We start from the raw sequence: 24,734 nt of genomic DNA, 5'->3' as shown, positions 1-24,734 counted from the left end.
AAGACACCTCCAAAGGGATATCGCTATACTGTAAATTATTACATTATGCATGTTACACCAGCTTATAAAAAGCCACATATTAGACCCACACAAACATAGACAACTAACTGATCTTTGACTTAGGAGCAAAGGCAATATAATTGTGGAGCGAAGAGAGTTTTCCAACAAATAGTCCTGGAACAACTGGACATCTACATGTAAAAAAATGTGAATCTAGACAAGACCTTACACCTTTCTTGGAAATTAATCGAAAATGTATTCTAGAACTAAATATAAAAAGAAAAACTATAAAAACTTCTAAAAGGTAACAAGAGAAAAATCTATATAAACTTCAGTTTGTTGGTGATTTTTTAGATATAATACCAAAGGTATGATCCATGCAAGAAATAATTGATTAGTTAAGCTTCATTAAAATTAAAAACACCTGCTCTGTGAAGGACACTGTCAAGGGAATGAGAAACCCAGCCATGGAGTGGTTGACAACATTTGCAAAACACGCATCAGATAAAGGACTGTTATTTCAAATATGCAAAAAAAGTCTTAAAACAACCTAATTAAAAAGCAGGCAGATGATCTAAAGATATCTCACTGAAGATATATAGGTAGCAAATAATCAAATAAAAATGTTCAACATCATATGTCATTAGAAAGCTTCAAATTAAAACAATGAGACACCACTACACATTCATTAGAATGACTAAAATTCAAAACCCTGACAACATCAAGTTCTCGTGAGGATACAGAGCAACAGGAAGACTCACTATTGCTGGTGGAAATGGACCATGGTTCAGCCACTTTGGAAGACAGTGGGCTGTTTCTTACAAAACTAAACATTAGCTTATCATAGGATCCAGCAATTCTGTTCCTAAGTAATTTCCCAAATGAGTTGAAAACATGTCCACACAAAAAATTGCACACAGATATTAATAGAAGCTTCATAATTATAAAAACTTGAAAGCAACCACGATTTCCTTCAGTAGGTGAAAGGATAAACTGGTACATCCAGACAATAGCCTTTTATTCAGTGCTAATGGATATGACTGTACAGTACATTATTTATTTGTATGTGCCTCTTAGATATCACTAATATAAAATAGTGTGCTCAAACCTTTGTTCCACCTCCCTTACTTTAGACATTTTCTCTAAAGTTTCCTCAACTTAAGATGAAAATTTTAGAACACCTACGTTCCACCATTTATCTTTGCAACATTTGTTGCCTGTGCATTTACTTGATGCTATTTACATTCCCTTCTGTGATGTAAGTCTTCTAGCTAATTAGTATGTTCAGATTACTTTTTTTCTCTTTAGACCCACCTTCACAAATCTTATGCCACTTAAAGAAAATATTTCTAGTGTCAAAGCAGAATAAAATGTCTTACTCTCCACCATTTACTTTAAATTGAAATCTATTGAATGTGTATTTTACATGTAGATGATGATGCTCTCATACATCTTTTGTTTCCTGGGGCTTTTAATTGCATTCTTTTCAAATGACAAAATAAAATCTTCCTCATATCACAATACATCCACCCTATCTCAAATCTCATTTGCTCCTCCAGTCCATTTCTCAGAGAAAATGCTTCCTAGACTTTCCTAGCTGGTATATGCTCTACTGAGATCTGTTTTCATTCTAAGGCCACCGCACAGCTTTCATTCTAAAATCTCACTTCACCAGACTCCTGTCCTTAATTCATTCTTTCCTGAATCCCAGGTTATTTTCCTTTGTGATTTTTCTCTCTTGCTCTGAAGAAATAACTAAGAAACATTGTCTTTTAATTCCTATTACATTTTAATTCTAATTAGATGTTGCTTTTTTTCTTTGTAACATCTATTTTCAAGACTTTATTTGTTCTGTATTCCTAATTATGTTTCTACCTCTATTTTGGAGTCAACATTTTCCTTTAGTTTTTCTTGAATTTTCTCTCTCATGGTGTTACTTGATTGAGTGTTCATGGCAAAAATAAAGGATGCACTTGATGTTTTTCCCATTATTGTGGTTTTCCTCTCCCCTTATGTAGTAATGCCAGAGTGAAGAGCACTTAACTCAAAGGTGCTAACTCCCATACAAGGAACCAAATATTTCACTGCATTTCTTCAAAGAAAGCCCCTTTATTTTTTTCAATAGGATATTAAAAACTGGCTGCTCTTCTCTCGTGTTCAGAAAGGAGTATAGAATGATTGAATTGTGTAGCCCTTCCGTAGTTCAACATCTAATCAGTCTTCCTTTTTTCAGCCCCACATGCCTTGCCCATTTCCTGCATTGGGGCAGACCACAGTGTATCTTTCTCAGTTGTATATATCCTGGGCAGTGGCTTATTCCTCTCATTTTTATCCATCAACTTACTTCATGTATTCTTCTTCCCAGAAATTTATTGAGAGTTCTCATCTGCTGATAACCACATCATATAGTTTCTGTTTTGTTTTATGAGTTTATTCCTTTTTGTGCTTTTTGCTAAATAACAATGGAATTTTATAAGGGAAAGAAGACAAATGCCTGCTCTCTCCAGCCATGATTGAAATAGAAAATTTTACATCTAGCTTTTATATTCTTATTTTGAATAGAAATAATATCAACATGCATACATCCAATATATACATTACATTTGCTATTATGAAAAGCAAAGTTTTACCCATTAACTTCACTCACCCCCTAAGTTATTCACATTAAAATAAATTATTTTTAATGCGATGTTTTAAACTTAATGTGGGCTACTTTTCAACTAGAAGAGATGAGTAAGGATTCTGTTGGTAATCAATTTACTTGGCAAAATACAGCACTTCTGAAGTGATGTATTTAATTTGCATATTATTGTACAATATAGTAAAATATATCTTGCTAAAAATTCTTTTAAAATATTTCCCCAGAAGAATGTTGGCGATTTCAGGGCATTACATGAAATTTGACGGGTTTTTTTTTCTTTCTTAACAGCAGAGTTCATAGATCAAGCTGATGGACCATCAAACAAACATTAATTAGTTATTATATAAACACATTTGGCAGCTGCATTTATTCTATAAACAAAGGCAGGTCAAATATGTCATCGCAAAAATGGATCTAAATTAGCTATACATAGCCTGCAATTTATTATGCAGATAAAAAATGATTTTTGGTAATGAATTTCTCATATAACTAATCAAGTTTATTTTCTAAACTCTGAAGAAACCATTAATTTGCCTTGTTATAATAATCTATTTTAATGGGCCATTTCCGAACTCCCTATATGGCTATTAATGACTTTGAATATAAAAGTCATCTCATGTTTCATGTATTCCTAGTTTTATTTTCATTAATCATTATAGACTCATTGAAGCACTCACTTTATTTTTTTTTTACATAAATCAGCAGCTGAGCACATTTATGAAGAATGACTTCTGTGAAGCTAAAGAGCCCTTCCCAGAGAGGAAAGAAAAGGCGGCTCCCAAGTCTGGCAACTCTTTGGCAAGGAGAACTTTAAGATAAACCTTCCACAAGTCATTTACTTGTTAGGTATTCTCAGTTTTCTGAAACTTTAGAGCTCATAAAAATTATGACTCCTCTCTGGGAAGAAGGGTATGGAAGAAGGCTAGCTGTCAGTGTGCCATTTCTTATAGTAACGTTTGGCCCATGATACCGTGGTGCTAACAAACATGACGTCACCAATTCCCAACCATAAGCCTCCTGCTCAACTTCCTGGGTTACTCTGGTCTATTTTCTTTTGTCAGGGTGACTATGGTTTAATAAAAATATATTTTTTTTATTGCCATTATGCCACTTGAGCTTGATTATGGTCCTAGGTCATTTATCTAGGACCCATTTCTGTATTTATGAAAGTTCTGTTGCTCTACCCAGATGTGCTTTTCTCAATAATGGATAAACTTTCCTTAATTATTATTAAAATGTTGATGATATACATTACATTTCAAACTTTCCTTTGTTTGAGATATTACCTCCATAATTTTATCAGTTTTACAAAATGAATTTTCAGGAAATAAAAACTAGGGGGAATGTGTAAGTTTGAAATAATTATTGTTTTCAAATTATATTCAGTGAAGACAATATAATGTTAATATAATTTAGCATAGTATCCTTGCAGTGACCATTTTACTTTACACATATAACAACTAACAATTTTGTTCATGGATTATAATACTAAATCTAGTGGCATATGCTTTGTGTGCCCAGTGCCATTCTGCAGTGAGCCAGCTTCTCTTTTAGGCCCTGGAGATATAGGAATGCACAAATCAGACATGGTTCCTGTCCTCATGGAGCTGATGTCTGTGAAGCTATATACTTACTGGTTGATGTCATGCTTTAAGGCCCATCTTAAATTTCACTTTTTCTATAAAATATTCTTGAGATGATTTCTCCTTAACCTTAAACCTTACTCAATAAATTTTATACAACAGTGTATATTTCAATTGAGCTGCAGTACAGTGTAGTTTCAAGGGAGGGTCCTGGAACTATGGTGCTCTAGTTAGATTATTGTCTCTGCCACTTACTAGTTGCATGTTCTTTTTTTTTTTTTTTTTTTTTTTTGCTTTTACCATAAGAGTAAACCCAAATAAGATTAAGGTATAAACACTGAATACATCACATCATCTCTTTTATAGATTTTTGTTCTTCTACTAGATGATCTCTTTAAAATTACTAGCTCCGGAAGACTAAACTCCACTATACCCATGGGCCACATTGAAATAAGGAAAATCTGGCATCTTACATGTAAAATCTATGCTTTTATTTTAAAACCAAAACCAAAACCAAACCAAACAAAAATACTTTCCATACATCTGCTGTGGAAATTACCTCTAAATATTACTCAACATTAATAAAAAACATATAAGACAACCATACAATCTGCTAAGGAATTATCTGTTTTGTTTTGAAAGTCAATATGAGAAATAATGATGATTGATGATGATGATGATGATACTGAGGCTGATGATGATAAAGATAATGATGCTGACAAAAAATTCCTGGTTAAAGGTAGAAACTTAAGAAGAAAAATCCAGAAGTTATCTGTTTCTGTACCCTGTACTGAATAAAATGGCAATGTTTTAATAACAAGGGCAACAATGATTATAGTTTGTGGTCTCTAAATTGCTCCTAAATTATTTTTAAATTTGGTTTATGATATGGTTATCCATTGGGATTTTTAAAATTAAGTAACATAATAAGAATGGAACTTATTTTCACTATTATTAAACTTAGATATTTTGATTCTGAATATTAATCTTTTGTTTTCATATTTATTTTATGATTTTATTTTTTGTTTCTTTTAAAATGATATTTATGGTTTGTATAAATACTCTGAAATTCCATATTTTATGAATTCAAAATGAAACATTTTTCCGACATTTCTTCCATCATTCATCAGCTTTAGGAATTTGTTTGTCAGCAGATTCCTTTTAAATCTGAGATATATCTATTTTCCAGCCTTTCCTAGCCAAATAATTTACCAGTATTTCCAAAACCCTGACCGGCTCCAAAATGATTGAATTATCATCTTTTATTTAGCATATGTGTATAATTTCATACAAATACCAAGACAGTTTTCAACAAAAACTGAGTAGTAACGTATTTATATACCTAGGATACTTGAATTTGTGCTCAGGTGCTGCAGAAGTAATATGTAATTTCAAATGAACAATTGGATTCCAAATATTCCCAGTCTTGGAAGATTTCTTATAAACAATGTTTCTGTTTGCTAAAAATTGCTAGCTGTATTCCTCTCTTAGAGGTTTATATTATATATTCCTATATTTGACAATGTAAAATGCTTGTGTTTATCTGGGGTTTTCCAGAATCACTTGGATTTAAAGCTTTTATCCCAATCAAAACCTCTTCTGAAAAATAATAAAAGCCTTTCTAATGAAGTCTCAAAGAACACACTTGGTCTGTTGAACTAGGTTTTATTTTAGGGCTAAGTCTGCAACTCCATTGATTGTTCTGTGAATTATTTTGTCAGTACCACTCTGCTCACTCAGTTTTAATTGCTATAGCTGTAAAAATAAAAAAAAAAAGTCTTATCTCAAGAAGTTTGTCTGAAATCATTGATCTTTCATTTTTAATTTGCTCAGAGTTTTTCCAGTTTATTGAAAATTCCAAATTAATTTAAGAAACAAGTTTTTGCATTCCAGTAAAATGTCATCAGAATTTTAATAGAAATTCTACTAAGTTTTCATTAAACTTTGTAGAATTGTTATGTTTATGCTATTTTGTCTTCCTTTACCATAGCATAGTATACTATGGTATTCCATTTATTAAAATCTACTTTTATGTCTCTCAGTAAACTTTTAGTTTTCTTCATTTAGTTCCTACACATTTCTTGTAACATACTTAAAAACATTTCACATTTTTCATTAATGTTGTGAATGGAATATTACTTCCTTCCTATTACATCTTCTACCTGGTTATTACTGGGATGTAAGAAAGCCATTAATTTGTGCATATTTTTCTTGCATCTAGGTGTCAACTAGACTCATTTTTACTAACTTATTTTCAGAATCTAAGATTCTTTCGGGACTGAGTACATAATCATGATGCCTGAGAAGTGATAACTTTTTCTCCCTCTAATCATTTTAACTTTCCTATTTGTTTAATTTCTTACTTACTGCTAGAAACTTTTAAAATAAATAGGGAATCATAGTGTTAGGTGACATAATTCTCACACAAGTTTTAAAGATACTTTCTCTAGTGTGTCATTCTTAAATATAGTTTCCCCACCAAAAGTTTATGAATGGATTTCAGAAACTCTTTGAATGCATAAAATTATTTGCAATATTTCACATAATGTATGCATTTATTTGGGAAGAAAATTCTTAGCTTTAATAGAATTTTAGAGGGGTTTATACACAAAAAAAGAGATTAAGAACCTACATTAAGAATATTTTACTAAATATAAAGAATATTTTTTTAATGTATATATTTACCCTGTACAACATGATGTCTTGGCTATCAAGCTAATTGCCATATGCATTGACTCACATACTGTTTTTGGTAAGAAGATTTAAAATTTACCATCTTTGCGATTTTCAAGAATACACTACATTATTAACTGTAGTCACCATTTTGTATAGTAGAACTTTTCAACTTATTCCTTCTAACTGAAATTTTGTGTCCTCATTCCTTAATTTTAACTTTTATAAACATGTTTATTTTATTTATTTTTATTTAGAGATGGAGTCTTACTCTGTTGCCCAAGCAGGAATACAGTGGTGCTAGCATAGCTCACCGTAGCCTTGATCTCCTGGTCTCAAGCAATACTCCTGCCTCAGTCTCCTGAGTAGCTGGGACCATGGGCATGTATCCCCAGACCAGGCCAATGAAATTTCTTTTTTCTTTTCTTTTCTTTTCTTTTTTTTTTTTTTTTTGAGACGTAGTCTCGCTCTGTCGCCCAGGCTGAAATGCAGTGGCCCAATCTCGGCTCACTGCAAGCTCCGCCTCCTGGGTTCACGCCATTCTCCTGCCTCAGCCTCCCGAGTAGCTGGGACTACAGGTGCCCACCACCACTCCCGGCTAATTTTTTGTATTTTTAGTAGAGATGGGGTTTCACCGTGTTAGCCAGGATGGTCTCCATCTCCTGACCTCGTGATCCACCCACCTCGGCCTCCCAAAGTGCTGGGATTACAGGCGTGAGTCACCATGCCTGGCTCAAAATTTCTCTTATGTAGAAATGGGGGTCTTACTATGTTGTGCAGGCTGGTCTTGAACTCCTACCCTCAAGCAATCCTCTAGCATTGGTCTCCAGAAGTGCTGGGATTACAAGTATGCACCTGGCCAATATGTTTAAAATATATAAAGTAGGATCAGTGTCCCTCCTTTGAACTTTGGTGATATTTAACATAATGCATTACATCAGTAGCTATATTATTCTTAATTCATTGGTTAATTGCTTGAATTACAAATACCTAGTTTGGTGGCTTGAAAATGAGGGTATGATTTGACTCAATTAGCATATAATTTAATTTTTCATGTTTACATTATCAATTAACGTTTTTAATTTAATTTTTAAATTTAACTCTTTATCTTAAATTTCTTATTTAATTGCATTTTACATTAAATATTATAGATTTCTACATCCTAATTTTTAATAAAAGATTCATAAAAGATTATAACATCCGTTTTGAGTTATAGTGCCTATTTCAAATTTTGTTTGTTTGTTTGTTTTTGGTACTCAATTTAATTTCTTTGGTGAGAACATTTAATTTCTTTGGTGACAAACAGATGTTTGTTGATTGAATTGTTTTAATTCACCTGTCTTGTGATATACTCACTGTTTTATTATTTTTTCCAACTTATGACTCCTTATTTCTTTATGCTTTCCTCATGTGAGAATTTTTCTTCTGTCTAAATTTTCGAGATGAATGATAGATTATTTTTTCTTTCATATTAAATATTGAAATGGTTTGGGGTTATATATTTTTCCGAGAGTACAGCCTTCTGTGCATTTCATAAATTTAGATACATCATGTTTCCATTTTAGTTATTTTATTTGTATTCTCTGTCATGGATATTCTCTGTTTGTCCCCTCAGATCCACTCTCATCTTTTTTCTGCTTTGTGCCCCAATGTGGTTAATCAGTGGGCATCCTTACCTTCCAGCTGCAGGTGAGTTCAGCCAGTGAGGAGCAACAGCAGATAGAAAGGATGGCAGAAAGTGAGGATGAGGAAGATTTCTCTGGATCTTTTTCTGTAGGGTCATAATGAGCTGACTGTAGCTCTCAATCAAAAATCACAGCTCTTGTCTGGAAGTTCTTTCCCAAAAGACCCTTCTGTGTCCAGTTTCTGGTCACTTCTCCTCCCTTGCACTTTCAGGACAGGAGGGGTCACAGTACTCCTGGTGTGCTAGCCAGGGGCTGCCATATCTTATGGTTTTCCTACATTTTGCCCTCACTTTAAAAATAATTACCTTAGAAAACTCTTCTTAGATTATCCCAATTTGAGTGTGTAACAGTTTACGTTCTGTAACAGTTTTAGTACTATTTTAATATAAACTATTTTGTAATCACTGATTTTCTTCTTAAATCCGAAGGTATGTTTGGTTGTTTGGGTATGGTTTTGTATGATACTGTATTTTATTTATTCCCAATGGACTTGAATGTTCTGAGTCTTAATTTTTGTGAACAGTGGTTTCTTTTCATTGTGATTAGAATGAACCACAGTCTGTTCAATCATTGTGTTTTCTTTCTTTTACTTTTTCTTTTAATGGCTTAATTACAACCCTTTTGACTGAAAGCCCAAAGGATCCTTATAAAGCGACCTGCTGCAATTGATTCCCTGGCCATTATCATTGAGACTTGTCATGGTCTCCACTTGAGAACTGAGACCATCTGTGTCAACATGCCTCAGGGTAGAACATTGATCACTTTGTGCCAAGATAATTTGTTTCAGGCAAGCTTTGTCTGAGAAAGATGAGACTTTACACCAATAAATAACTGCTTATTGCTTCAGGATATTCTTACAAAATGATTTATTGCAGATAGCATTCTGCTCACCTGATAAAAGAGCTCATTTACCAAGTTACTTTTACTTATCAAGACTAGTTTCAAGATACCACTTAGCTGTGTCTACTTATGCTAAACTATCATATCATGCACTTTGCCCAATCCCAATCATTTATCTGCCTTAACAAACCAACCTCAAACCACTTCACTCAAGCTTCAAAGTCTTATAACTACCTTACATCTGATTTCTCTCTTTGGAGATGCCACAGTGATCAGTAAAGCTGGAATTTTCCCTTGCTGCAATGAATGAAAATAACCATTGTTTTATCTAATCAGCACATTGGTGATATTTATGGAAGTTCAGCACAATCAGTCTTGGGAATTTAAAGAAAAATAGAAGAACATCAGTAAGACTGACTACAGAGACTGAAGGGTGTCTTTGCCACCCTCAACATGTGAAGCATGTGGGGAGAACTGAGACCTCCTGCTATGACTGGGTCAACCTGAAAGTGAATCCTCTCACTTCAGACAAGCCTTCAGATTGCTGAAGGTCTAGCTGACATTTGACCACAACCTCAAGGAAGAACAGCCAAGCTTCTCTGGAATTTCTGAACCTACAGAAACTATGAAAGATAATAGATATTGTTGGTGTTAGCCGATGAATTTGGGGGTAATTTGTCACACAGCAATAGATAATACATACAGTACATATATTCTTAAATATTTTTGTCTGAGTTTTATTGTTGTCAACAATGGTTTCCATTTTTCTACATCACACTCCATCATAACTAAAATTTGATTTTCCTTCTTGAGTTGGTCATTCAGATCTAGAACCATCATACGTTGAGTTTTCGAGTCAGTTAATTCCATGATATGAGTGTTCCAGTTGTCATTGATTTCAGTTGTCATGAAAAGGCAAGCAGATAGAAGTCCAGGATTCCAGATTCTAGATGATTCCATTGTATTTTCCTTTCCTTCTTCCCTCCCTCCTTCCTTCTCTCTTTCTTTCTTTCCTTCTTTCTTTCTTTCTTTCTCTTTCTTTTCTTTCTTTCTCTTTCTTTTCTTTTTCTTTCTTTCTTTCTTTCCCTTTCTTTCTCTCTGTCTCTCCTTCCTTCCTTTCTTTCTTTCTTTTTCCTTCTTTCTTTCTTTGATGGGGTCTCACTCTGTCACCCAGGTTGGCTCAATGCAACCTCTAGTTCCTAAATTCAAGAAGCAATCCTCCCACCTCAGCCTCCCAAGTAGCTGGGACTACAGGCTCATGCCACCACACCTAGCTAATTTTTGTATTTTTTTCTAGAGATAGGGTTTTGTCATGTTACCTGGGCTGGTTTTGAACTCCTTGGCTCAAGCAATCTACCTGCCTCAGCCTGCCAAAGTGTTGGAATTACAGGTGTGAGCTGCTGCACCTGGCTGGAAACTGTTTTTGATAACTGAGCATAACAAGGGTTTTTAAAGTTCATAAGTATATCTGAGAGACAGAAAACCACTCAGAAAACTTTCTTACCTTTCAGTTCCAACATTTCAGCCTCCATTTCCTGAAAAATGTTGATATCCTCCACTACTTGAGCTAATTATGAATTGGGTCTAATTAAAGGCCTCCTGTGGTCTCTGAATCACCTCTACTGTCTTCATGAGAACAGCACATAGAGGAATGAATATTTACATATATTCACAAACACATATAAATAGAAACAAAAATTCATATTATGGCTGAAAATTGACTGAATGTAAAGCTATCTTTAAACTAACAAAACTTTCATGTATTATTCAACTATATACAAACATAATGCCAGTTATTTAAAATTCAGTCACTTTCCAGTTTTATTCATTTTTGATCCTTACTACACATATAATATCATTTTAAAAGAGCAGATAAAGATAAGAAAACTAAAATCTAAATTAGGTATACTTCTTAAAGGTTTATTTTTGAAAGTAATCATTTTGTCTATAACAGTCAAAAAAATTTGTGTCATTAAACAGAATATTCTACTTGAAGTGCTTTTTTGTTTTGAAGAATTTGAGAGGTAACTGAGAAATTGTTATTACTAAAAATATATAAGCAATTATTTTGGAAGAGATGAACAGAAAAATATAGTCTGAAGGTAAATTCTACATAAAAAACTCTTGTGTGCTAAAATACTCATTTTGACCTGTTTAAAATTGGTTTCCTAAACATAATATTTGCCCAGATTCCACTACACACACGCAAAGATTCCCCCATATTTTATAAATATTTATGATGACCGAAGGAAACTATTTTGAAAGGACAAAAAGCATGAATTAAATAGCAATATGAAAAAAAGCAATCTTTCTTCTTTCAATTCTATTCAGAAACTTGAACTGAGCTAATAAAGCACTGTTTAATAAAATTCTATAGGGAATCTCCTTTACAAAAAGGTGTTTGCAGGGTTTATTTTACCTTAAATGAGTTAAGCATCTCTACATGCAAACCTGTGTATTCTATTTGTTTGCTTAAGAGAAAAATGGGTTTTCTGTGGCAAGATAAATGGGAAATTTTAACCTACGCTTCCTGAATTTTTATAGCTTTAATAGTAGTAGAATCCCAGTGAATCACATTCTAGGATTCTATTTAGTATACAGAAGCTGACAAATGTACTGGTTAGGGATTTACTCTGAGTGTTAACTTGTGCTGCAGCCAAATCGACTCAAAGAAATAGAGTGGATATCTTCTCTGAGGTCCTGACCTGTTCCAGGTTAATACTATTTCCAGAATTTCACTACTCTCATTCCAAAGAAGCTTAAATGATTAAAAAATGGAAAATTTAACTGCATAATTTGAGATGCATTCTTTTGGTTGTTTCATACCCATTGTACGATATAATTTATGGAGCATATAATCTACTTGCAGAGTGAATTTAAATAATTTAAATAATAATTTGTTATTCACCCATACATACAAACAGCAAAGACTCATCATAAGTATTGTTACTAGGAAATTGCCATGATATTGCTCTAAGTGGCTTTGAATGCAGCCCAATACAAATTGTAACATTCCTTTTTTTTTTTTTTTTTTTTGAGACGCAGTGTCACTCTTTCACCAGGCTGGAGTGCAGTGGCACGATCTCGGCTCACTGCAATCTCCACCTCCCAGGTTCAAGTGATTCTCCTGCCTCAGCCTCCTGAGTAGCTGGGACTACAGGCATGCACCACCATGCCCGGCTCGGCTAATTTTTGTATTTTTGGTAGAGATGGTGTTTCACCATGTTGGCCAGGATGGTCTCAATCTCCTGACCTCGTGATCCACCTGCCTCAGCCTCCCAAACTGCTGGGATTACAGGCGTGAGTCACTGCACCCAGCCTGTAAACTTTCTTAAAACATGATGAGATGCTTTTGTGATTTTCTTTTTTAGCTCACCAGCTATTCTTAGTGTTCATGAATTTTATGTGTGGCCCAAGACAATTCTACTTCTTCCAGTGTGGCACAGGGAAGCCAAAAGGTTGGACGCCCCTGCTCTAGATTATCACTCTATTCTGCACCATACTCAATTATCACCAAAGACTTCTTGGATTTCTAAAAGATTTTTTTTTTAAGTGCATAATCATATATATATTTTTTCATCTAGTATTCATAAATAAACCCCTACTGGAGGTGGATATTTAATAAATCTCTGTTTTGAAGGGTCAATTATAGTTGCTTGGCAAGAGAGGAGGCTTGGCATAGTGGCTCACACCTGTAATCCCAGGACCTTGGGAGCATGAGACAGGTGGATAGCTCGAGGCCAGGAGTTTGAACTAGCCTAGGCCACATAGTGAGACCCCATACCTAAAAAAATAAAAAATAAAATAATAGAAAAAAAAAGAAGCCTTAAAAATAAGGAAATCCTGTCATTTGTGACAATAAGGATGAAATTGGAGGACATTATCTTAAGTGAAAAGTCAGGCACAGAAAGACAAATCCCACTGATCTTACATGTGGAATCTGAAAAACTCAAACTCAGAAACAGCAAATAGAATGATGGTTACAACAGAGTCTGGAGGAGGTGGGGTGGGAGGATTGGGGAGATGATGGTCAAAGAACATGAAATTTCAGTTAGATCAGAGGAATAAGTTCAAGAGATCTATTGTGCATCATGATGACTATAGTTAATGACAGTATATTATGCACTAAGAAGTTGCTAAGAAAGTAGATTGTTAAGTGTTCTCACCACAAAAGATATGTGTGAAGTAATGCATATATTAGATTAATTTAGCGATTTCACAGTGAATACACATATTGAAACATCATGTACACCACAAATATATACATTTTTTTACTTGTCCACTTAAAAAATTTTAAAAATTGTGCTGTTTTTGTTCACTGTTTGTGGTAAATTGTTATCATAGCAATAGGAATTAATACAGAAACTAAGGCCTGAATTGGTCATGTACCTTGTGCAAAATCATGCAGACAGCAATTGATATAGTTGTCTATACCAACTGAAGAGCTTTGAAGAGTAAGCATCTGGCTTTAATGAATATATTCTGAACATCAAACTCTATTTTGCCCGATCTCTGTTTGACAGACATCATATTCTAACATAAAATAATACAGCATATATGTCTGTCTGTGTGTGCATTTGTATGTGTGTTTCACAAACTTACATACTATCATATTCCTTATAACTCTCAACCAATAACCCAACAAGGATAAAGACCTGCACTGGAATCCTTTGCCAACTAAAACCAAAGCAAGAGCCTAGCTACAATGACCTCATCTGCTAACAGGCCTCTGTAGTCCTTAGTGGCTGTTTAACTCATGAGAGAGAGAAAGGTCAGGGCAGGTAAAGTAGTGAAATACAAGAGCCTTCTGTACAGTTCAACACCTTCTCAGGTTATCCTCTTAGTGAATTTTGAAAATACTCTCATGGTATATGTATGTGCAAAAAAAAATTTGGAAATAGAAAAAATCTATTTAAACAATATTAATCTATTATTAGAAGTTAAATAGGGTTAACTTCAGATTTAAAATTGTGGTAACCAGAAAGTTATTCAAATGACAGTGATGCTGTTTACATTTATTAATGAAAAAGTCACTCATCTAAACTTTTATTTATTCATTTATTCGATAAATACATGTTGAGTGCTCCAGTCAGTGGAGCTGGGGAAAGTCTTTTATCCATAAAATGAGCAAAGAAAACCTGAACAAGTTAAATTGTCCAAATCAAAACAGGTAAGCATTTACGTTCTGCCATAGAATCATTAAAGCAATTAGGAGAAGGTTTAAAAAATAATAATAAAAAGTAATTAAGTAGCAACTGTAATTATAGAGAAATTCTTTCACATTTATACCCATTTATTTAAGAGAATTATATTTCATTTACATAGGACTTTATGATTCATAAAAATTTGACATATTTTATCCTTGTGAATATTTGGGAGTTACAGGAGACAAGTGCTATTTACATATCTATGAGTGGCATTGGAGTGCTAATTGTTCGCAGTTGAACAGATTTACCCCCCTATTCTGTCACCATGTAGCTATGTGATCTTAGGTAATAATACTGGCTAATATTTCTTGAGTGTTTAATAAATATCTGATACTTTTCTTGTCTGTCACATGTCTTTACTCATTTGATTTTAAACCAGTGAGGTAGGTATTTTTTTTTCTCTCTCTCTTCTTTTTTTTTTTTTTTTTTTGAGAGATGAAGTCTTGCTCTGTCGCCCAGGTTAGAGTGCAGTGGCACGATCTTGGATCACTTCAACCTCCACCTCCTGGGTTCAAGCGATTCTCCTGCCTCAGCTTCCCAAGTAGCTGAGACTACAGGCATGCGCCACCAAGCCTGGCTAATTTTTGTATTTTTTGATACAGACGGGGTTTCACTATATGTTGGCCAGGCTGGTCTCGAACTCTGACCTCAGGTGATCCACCTACCTCGGCCTCCCAAAGTGTTTGGATAATAGGCGTGAGCCACTGCGCCTGGCTAGCATTATTATTTTCATATCCCTATACCGATAAGGCAACTGAGGCACAGAGAGATGAAGAACTTTTCAAAATTCACAGTCTTTATTTGCTGAGCTGATTTTGAACCTAGGCATCCTGATTGTAAAACTCCCATTTATAAAGTGTATATTCTGCTTACTTTCCTGATTGGTTACCACCTTTCTGATTTATTTTTCTCTTCTATACAAAAAAAGACAGTAGGCTTGTGAGGAAAAATGGTAAGAGACATCATGTAAAGCAATTTACACTATGTCTGGTACATGATAAAGTATTATTAAATCATTGTTCTAGCATTCTTTGGGAATCTAAAGAAATTACAACTCAGAAATTTGTTTTAAATTAAATTTAAGGAAGTTACACAGGTGAAAGTGGAGTAGCTTAATCTAAAATCTTGGTTGTATGGATTAAAATCTAGTGCTCCAAAACACATTGAAATTTAATGCTGACTGTAGTTTTGTTGTAAGAGCAATAACATGTTAGAAGACAGATGTGTTTTAAAGGATAACCCCAGGCTGAGAACCTCAGTGCTGGAAAAGAGGAAGGATGAATGCCAAAAGTATGGTGTTTCTTGTGAAACCTCACAGAGTGAAGACCTACACCCATATACAGGTAAAACTGTAAGCGTTAGTGGTCAAATAGAATGAAATGCCTCGAGGCATCATTTCTTTGGGTCTCTACTGTTTTAGTTCACTGCTGGGGCACTTACTTCCTTGATGTAAAATGTCTTTGAGTCCTGCCTGGAAATTGGCCAGGGATGCTTTAGTACGGAAATCAATTAATTTTTCTGAGGAAGCAAAACACACCAGAAATGAGTATTTGGTTGCTTAGTCTTTTATGTTATTCTATTATTTCTTATCAGGGGATGAATGTTGTGTTTTAGATGTAAAGCAAAAAAACAAAACAAAACAAAAACAAGAAAAGAAGAAAAATATAAAAGAACCAGGTTTCTATAAGATCAAATGCATATTCCCTTTCTCAGAAAATTGAGTTTGTGGCTTCTCAGTAAAGAGAGTCAGGAGTCAGAACCAGAAAAGTCATATAATTAAATGATCATTAACTTCCTTGACAGCAGTGAAAAGATGTAAAGCTCCTAGTGATGATAACAGAAAAAAGAACATACCTTCTTCCAAATGTTACAGCAACTATGTTCTTGCAGAAAATTAATGACCAATCTATGGGTCAACATAAACTTACATTGTAAATCCACCACATAGATAACTTTGGATTTTCATTTACATGATGACCTTCAATGTAATACAAGTTTATTCTGCAGTTTTGGGTGAAACCTTAAAATCAGATACTAACATGTATCCTTTAATTTTCATATGTACATGGATTCATTTGGGATCCAGTACTTGAACTTGTTATGATTAATAAAAGAAGAACCTAGACAGGCTCAATACCTAAATACTATGTTGGGGATCAAAACAAATTACTGATTAATATATGATACTGTACACCTGATTCCTAATACAAGTAGAAATAATGTTAATAAGATTATGGGATTGAAGGGAATGAGATACTCTATAAGGCCATGACTTCTTTGTTTCCTTTTGTAGAGAGAATTTGGTGGTTTAAGAAATTATAAAATAAAGCTGTTACTATAGGTTCATTTTATATTTTTATGTAAAAATCCATTCAGAATTTTACTTCTATGTTCTAAATCCAATGCATTGCAAATTTTATGTATAATACATTTGTGTGAGTTATATTATTATCAGACAATAATATTTTAAAACTTGCTCTCTCAAATGGAGAATCCTAGTAAGACGAATTTGCTAAAATTTGATTAAACTGATCTAGTTATTAAGTATATTTCTTATGTGAGACTAATTTTGTTTAGAGACACTTAAATTTACAATGTAGAAAAGTCAGAATAAATAACTGGAATTATTACTTGCTTCCAAATGCAGAAAATTAGCAGTGACAGCAAGAAATAGGTGTGTCATAAGCAATTTATGAGAATAAGAGATGAATAAATCTCAGTGATTGAGTTGCCTCACAAGTATACTGAAATATCTAACATTAGTTTGAGTAGGAAAACTACCCCAGGATTGTTTTCTCACTTAAAGTTGCTAAGCAAACAAAAATATCTAACGGCAAATTAACTGATCAGGGGAAAAAAAGAATGAGAGAGACAGAGACTGAAACAATTCAAAATCTGCCTAGAGCAACAGACAGGTGTTTTATTTAAGGTGCTGCACTTTGCTGCCTGTCTCTGATGACTGATGTGACAAAGATTGCTATTGAGTTCTAAACTCCAAGTTTTAATAATGAGCTAAAAATGACAGTTGTCTTTGTCAGCAAAAAAAGGATTCTTTCCCTGGTATTCTTCACCTTTAGTTTCTGCCAGGTGAGGGCTGAGGGTGCTTAGAGTTAGTGCTAGTTATCATGATTAATTTTATGTCCAGATATTTAATCTGGAGTGTCCAGATATTACATTAAATATTATTCTGGGTGTGTCTATGAGGGTGTTTCTGGATAAGCTCAACATTTGAAATGGTAGGCTAAGTAAAGCAGATTACCCTCCTCACTGTGGGCTGGCCTCAACCAATTGAGTGAAGGCTTGAATAGAACAAAGGCTGAGCAAGAGGGAATTAGCTCTCTCTGCCTAGTGTTCTTCAAGCTGGGATATCAGTCTTCCCTTTGTATTTGAACAAGAACTTATACTACCATTTTGTCCTCAGGCCTCTGAACTCCAGATCTTGGGACTCCTCATGAGTCCTAATCACATGAGTCAATTTCTTATAATACATCTCTTTATGTATGTTTTTTCCGCACAATATAATAATAATCTTTCTTTTAATTTCTTAAAATTAGTCTGTATATAAAGGGAGAAAGGAAGGGATCACTATCTATCATCTATCTATCTATCTATCATCTATCTATATCTATCTATCTTTTTTTTTTGAGATGGAGTCTAGCTCTGTCACCCAGGCTGGAGTGCAGTGATGTGATCTCGGCTCACTGCAACCTCCGCCTCCTGGGTTCAAGTAATTCTCCTGCCTCAGCCTCCTGACTAGCTGGGATTACAGGCACGCACCACCATGCCTGTCTAATTTTTTTTTTTTTTTTGCATTTTTAATAGAGACAAGGTTTCACCATGTTGGTCGGGCTGGTCTAGAATTCCTGACCTTGTGACCCGCCAGCCTCAGTCTCCCAAAGTGCTGGGATTACAGTCGTGAGCCACCGCGCCCGGCCCTATCTATCTATTTCTATCTATCTATTATCTATCTATCTCTTAAGGGTTTTTTATCTGGAGAACCTTGACTAATATACCAGTGTTACTTATCTATTTGAACTCCTGTACTTTTCTGCCATGAAAATCTGGGAGATACAAGATAGCTTATTCACTGTAGCTTTATACACACACACATGCACTAGTATGTATATAACATATGATATAGATATGTGTTTATAAATGTGCATATACACATATATGTGTGTATTAATACCCTAGTTTGGCCAGAAAAACCAACTCCCCACCAGATAATTCAATTGAGAGAATTTTATATGGGGACTTATTTACAAAAGTATTTAGAACAGTGGAGAGAATGAAAAAGATGATACAAAATCAATTTTATTAGGCCACTACCCTCCTTAGTTATAGATGGGCAAATGGAACAGAATACTGGAACCTAGGAGCCTGGGCTACCAGGTAGGAGCAGAAAACTCAGTGGGGCCACCTGATGGGAGACAGAACCAACCACAGAGATAAGACCACTGCTGATGACACTACTCAAAGCAGATAAATAAAATTAAAAATACCTTGGCTTCTCCCATTGGTTAAAGCTAGCATGGAAGCCTGAGAAACAAAATTAGCAGAGTTCAGCTTCCGTGACTCAGAGCAAACAAGGGAATGGGTAAAAAATGATTCTGAAAGCAAGCACATGATTAACATATATAAATGTATATGCATTAGTATGTTTATGTATCATATATAAATGTATAATATATATAATATGTGCATGTTTATAAGATATGCATATATATTTTATATATATATATGTACATACTCCAAATTTTTATAATGGGGAGAGTTTTTAAGAAAGACTCGGATACTATTTTTAAAGTGCCTTTTGCTCAGCAGCTTTGCTTTCTCCTGAAATGAAAAACATCTAGGCATCATGGGTCAGAACAGAAAAAATGATGGATCAAATTCCTAAGGCTATTAAGAATTGCACATTGAGACTACTCAATGGGACTGCCACTTACTCTCGCCGAAGTAGTTAGGAAGAACAAGTATGCATAAAACTGAAGTTGAGTTTCTTTAGGGAATGATATATTCCTTACCACCAATTAATAAACTGTTTTTATTTCCTTCTTTTTGTTAAAAACTGAGGCTCAGAGAATCTAAGGTACTAAAACAAAGTATTTAATGTTACAGCTTCAATTTGAGTTCACTACAAACCTTTCACTATCACAGTCTAAATCTGTGGGAAATCTACTCTGGAGTGTAAGGGCAGGTCTGGCTTCTCAGGTGTTCAACCTGTGCATTGCACAGAGGCACGTGCTCAAAAGGGTCCCATCCTGATTTAATGTTTTGCTATTGCCCTCTTATAATACTGTTATCTATAAACTGTCTATAGGCTATAAAACTATTTTATAGTTTACAAACCTTTTGTAAGTGAATTCTGATGAAACAATGGAGTGTGCATAAACAGAGGTGATATAAACAGTAGGTGCATCTACTACCATTTCTTGCATATAGTATTCGTCCTACCTCCTGAGCACAGAATTCTGGTGAACTCATGATATATGGGAGTTTAGCGAGACTCAAACTGAGCAGCATTACATCTGTGACTGAAACAGGGGCATTGACAGCCCCAAAATGCCACACTCTTTATTCAAACCAAAACATGTTTAAGACACAAAAAGAGGGTAGCGCATGGCTTTCTGAAATGCAAGAATGGACCAGGCACAGTGGCTCATGCCTGTAATCTCAGCAATTTGGGAGGCCAAGGTGGATGGATCACTTGAGGTCAGGAGTTCGAGACCAGCCTGGCCAACATTGTGAAACTCCATCTCTACTAAAAATACAAAAATTAGCCGGGTGTGGTGGTGTGTGCCTCTAATCCCAGCTAGTAGGGAGTCTGAGGCAGGAGAATCGCTTGAACCTGGGAGGTGGAGGTTGCAGTGAGCTGAAATGGCGCCACTGCACTCTAGCCTGGGTGACAGAGTCAGACTCCATCTCAAAAATAAATAAATAAGCCCTGGCGTGGTGGCTCATGCCTGTAATCCCAGCACTTTGGGAGGCTGAGACAGGAGGATCACGAGGTCAGGCATTCGAGACCAGCCTGGCCAACACATGAAACCCCGTCTCTACTAAAAATACAAAAATTAGCCAGGCATGGTAGTGTGCACCTCTAATCCCACCTACTCAGGAGGTTGAGGCAGGAGAATCACTTAAACCCCGGAGGCAGAGGTTGCAGTGAGCCAAGATCACACCACTGCCCTCCAGCCTGGCTGACAGAGCGAGTCACTGTCTCAAAAAATAATAATAATAATAAAAATAAAAAAATAACTATTCATGGGGTAGCTTCTGCCTGATACTTCAACTCAAGCAGAATCTGGAGAAAATTTCAAGAGTTCACTAGTAAAAAATGCAGTTATTATTTGCTTGTAAAAATAGCATGTTTAATTCTTAAATTGAATTATTAATTTGGCTAGCCATAAAGAAAATAAACTGGCATTTCCATGTTTTATTATTTTTATTTCCTAATTAAATAATTCAGGTGTTGAAAGTTTGGTTCAAGCTTCTCTTGAAAGAAATTTCTAAGCAGATTAAGAGCTATTTAGACTCACAGTTGGCAGAAAAGATTATGTTTTCATGCCTGCATATATATTTCCTGCCTGTCTCTAGAGCTTCTTGACGAGGATTTTGTTTCTCCTCCCTCTTATTTGTGGAGGATGAAAAGTTAACGTGATACAGCTATGTAGAAATTTAAGAGAAGTTTATACGTTAAAAAAAATAGTAGCCCTTTTGCAAAAATCCAGGGAATTCTTGGAGTTTATTTTTAAAACAGTTAAAAAAATTTTAGTCTTTTTAATGACATTAATTTCCTAAAATTAACATTCAACCCCATAAATATCATAAGGGTGACTATCACCCTTATTAACAATATGCTTATTCTTTATTTCAGAGAAGAGTCATTAAAAATGAATCTTTTAAAAAGTTTAATTATATACAATGTCTCTTACTATACAAAAGTTAATAATAGATATGAAAAATAGATGTCCTGTAGGCAAACAAGTGTGGGGAACATTTAAACAGGGTTTTATTTGGTTTTGATTTATTTATTTTTCCCTGTAGTCTTTTTCATAGCCTATAATGTGAAAATATGCATTCAACGTCTCCAAGTCACTTTTGGAGTGAGTACCAGGAGTATCCTTTCTTCTCTCTGATGATTACTTCCCACTGAAGAAATGGCCAGTTCAGTTGGATCACATATCTACTGAATGCTCCAAATGTAAAACAGATGTTATTATTTCTCTCCTATAGCCTCTTGAATATGCCTGCACCCAGGCCTATTGTCTCTTCTCAGTTTGTAATTCACTGGGTAAGCCAGGTAGGTACCAACACATATTTTTGGTTCCAGGGATATGATGGAAGAAGAATCCCTTTTTTGGGCTTCAGATTTAAAGCTAGATTTAGATCTGGGTCCCCACCAAATCTCATGTCAAATTGTAATCCCCAGTGTTGGAGGCGGGGCCTGGTGGGAAGTGGTTGAATCATGGGGGTGGATTTCTCATGAATGGTTTAGCACCATTCACCCTTGGTACTGTCCTTGCAAAAGTGAGTGAGTTCTTACCAGATCTAGTTGTTTAAAAGTGAATGGCACCTCCCGCCTCACTCTCTCTTGCTCCTTCTCTGGCCATGTAACATTTCTGCTCCCCCTTTGCCTTCCACCATGATTGGGAATGCTCTGAGGCCTCTCCAGAAACCAAGTAGATGCTGCCATGTTTCCTGGACAGCCTGCAGAACTGTGAGCCAATTACACCTCTTCTTTATAAATTATCCAGTCTCAGTTGTTTCTTTGTAGCCATGAGAGAATAAAATAATACAGAAAATCATTCTCTAATTTATTTTGTCTTGATTATAAAACCAATATTTGATTTTTGTCTGCACAGTAGGATTTCCTAAACTGTAGTTCCTTCTATTCAGTTCAGACAACTTATTGAATAAAGCCTAGGAAAAAATACCCATTGTATTTGAATGAATATTTTTAAGGAACATCTTGGTTATTAGTTATAATGTGTACTGATACATGCATCATGAGCTAAATTAGATTATTCTTCTAGAAAATAAATAATGTTCTCAAACATTTTAGATCTTTTGATGTAAATTTTCTAGATTACATAGTAAAATAAACAATAGTTTTCGTTTTTCATATTTTTAAAGCAATTTCAAATAGTGCATGCTTATTATCAAACATTTAAAAGTGCAGAAATGAGGAGTGGACAGTGAAAATTCTCCATTATTACTATTCCCATAGATGGAAGTTGGTGCAAATACTTCCAGAGAGGTTACAATTATACACATTGCACATATGTATGTGTGTACATGTGCATATGTATTAGTAGGGGTTATCTAGAGGGTCAGGACAAATAGGATGTGTATATATATATATATATATACATACATATATATATACACATACGTATATATATATGTGTATATATGTGTGTGTGTGTATATATATTCATATACATATATATATATATGTATGAAAGGGAGTTTATTAGGAGAATTGATTCACATAATCACAAGATGAAGTCTCACAATAGGCAGTCTGCAAGCTGAGAAGCAAGGCAGCCAGTCCAAGTCTCAAAACTTCAAAAGCAGGTAAGCTGGTAGAGCAGCTTTCAGTCTGTGACTGAAGGCCCGAGAGCCCCTGGCAAACCACTGATGTAGATCCAAGGATCCAAAAGCTGAAGAACTTGGAGTCCAATGTTTGAGGGCAGGAAGCATCCAGCATGGGAGAAAGATGAAGGCCAGAAGACTTAGCTAGTCTAGTCCTTCCACGTTCCTCTGCCTGCTTTTATCCTAGCCATGCTGGCAGCTGATTAAATGGTGCCCACTAAGTTGAGGGTGGGTTTGCCTCTCCTAGTCCACTGACTCAAATGTTAATCTCCTTTGGCAACACCTCATAGAAACACTCAGGAACAATACTTTCCATCCTTCGATCTAATCAAGTTGACATTCAATATTAACCATCACATGCATAAAATTATTCACATAAATAATCTTAAATGGTGTTATTTTGACACACACAAACACAATTTTAATGAGTTTTCTTATACACATCAGAAGATTTCCTATATGCATAATTCATTTTAATACTAGAATAATTTTTTGGGTATAGTGTACCTTTTCACTATATGCAGTAAACCTCACTTTGATAGAGACTCTTATGAAATTGAAAAAAAATGCTTCTGTGGAAAATGGCATTGGTATTTTGATAGACATTGCATGGAATCTGTAGATTGTTTTGGGCAGTGGGGTTATTTTAATTAATTAATGCTTCCAATCTATGAGAATGGGATATTTTTTTCTATTTGTTTATGTCATCTACAATTTGTTTTACAGTTTTCCTTGTAAAGATCTTTCAATTCCTTGGTTAAATATATTCCTACGTATATTAATTTTTTATAGTTATTGTAAATGGGATTGCCTTCTTTATTTGGTTCTCATCTTGATCATTACTGATATACAGAAATGCCACATGTAAAATTTGTTTTTAAAAAATGCTTAAACATTTAAAATATCCAAAGATTTTTTTTATTAAATCTGTAAACTTTGTTCATTTATGTTTTTTAGGATGACTTACTTATAAAACAAAATATTCAGTTGACATATTCAAAATAAATAAACAGGAATATGTAATGTAATACGTATACATTTGTATATATGTAAATATATACAAATATCTTTTGGTATCCTCAAGGGATTAGTTCCCAGACCCCTGTGGATACCATAATCCAAGGATGCTCAAGCACCTAATATAAAATGGCATAGTAGTTGCATATAACCTATGCATATCCTCCCATGTATTTAATCTCATATCTACATTACTTATATGTCTAATACAATATGAATGCCATCCAAATGGTTGTTCTACTGTATTTTTCATATTATTTTTTATTGTTGTATTGCTATTTTAAAAATATTTTTCATTTGCAGTTGGTCGAATTCATGGACGCAGAACCCATCGATAAGGAATGGAGCTGGTTTATTACTCCAAAGTAAGCTGAATAAAATCCTGTTAGAAGAAAGTTAGTTATGCTTAAAAAAACAATACTGGGTATGTGGCTGGCAGAAAGAACCTTCTGATTATACAGCTGCAGCAACTCTACTAGACTGAACAAAG

The 24,734-nt window shown here is 34.6% G+C and overlaps 1 pseudogene; it reads left to right on the top strand.

The window, feature by feature from the left end:
• The first annotated feature begins 4,881 nt into the window (after positions 1 to 4,881).
• LOC107966730 (myosin light polypeptide 6-like) overlaps positions 4,882 to 24,734 on the top strand; it is a 47,311-nt pseudogene continuing 27,458 nt past the window's right edge.

This window comes from Pan troglodytes, chromosome 8, assembly GCF_028858775.2.
Source record: "Pan troglodytes isolate AG18354 chromosome 8, NHGRI_mPanTro3-v2.0_pri, whole genome shotgun sequence".
Lineage (NCBI taxonomy): Eukaryota > Metazoa > Chordata > Mammalia > Primates > Hominidae > Pan > Pan troglodytes.
The sequence above is the reverse complement of the archived record's forward strand: the minus strand, read 5'-3'. Positions and strand labels throughout refer to the sequence as shown.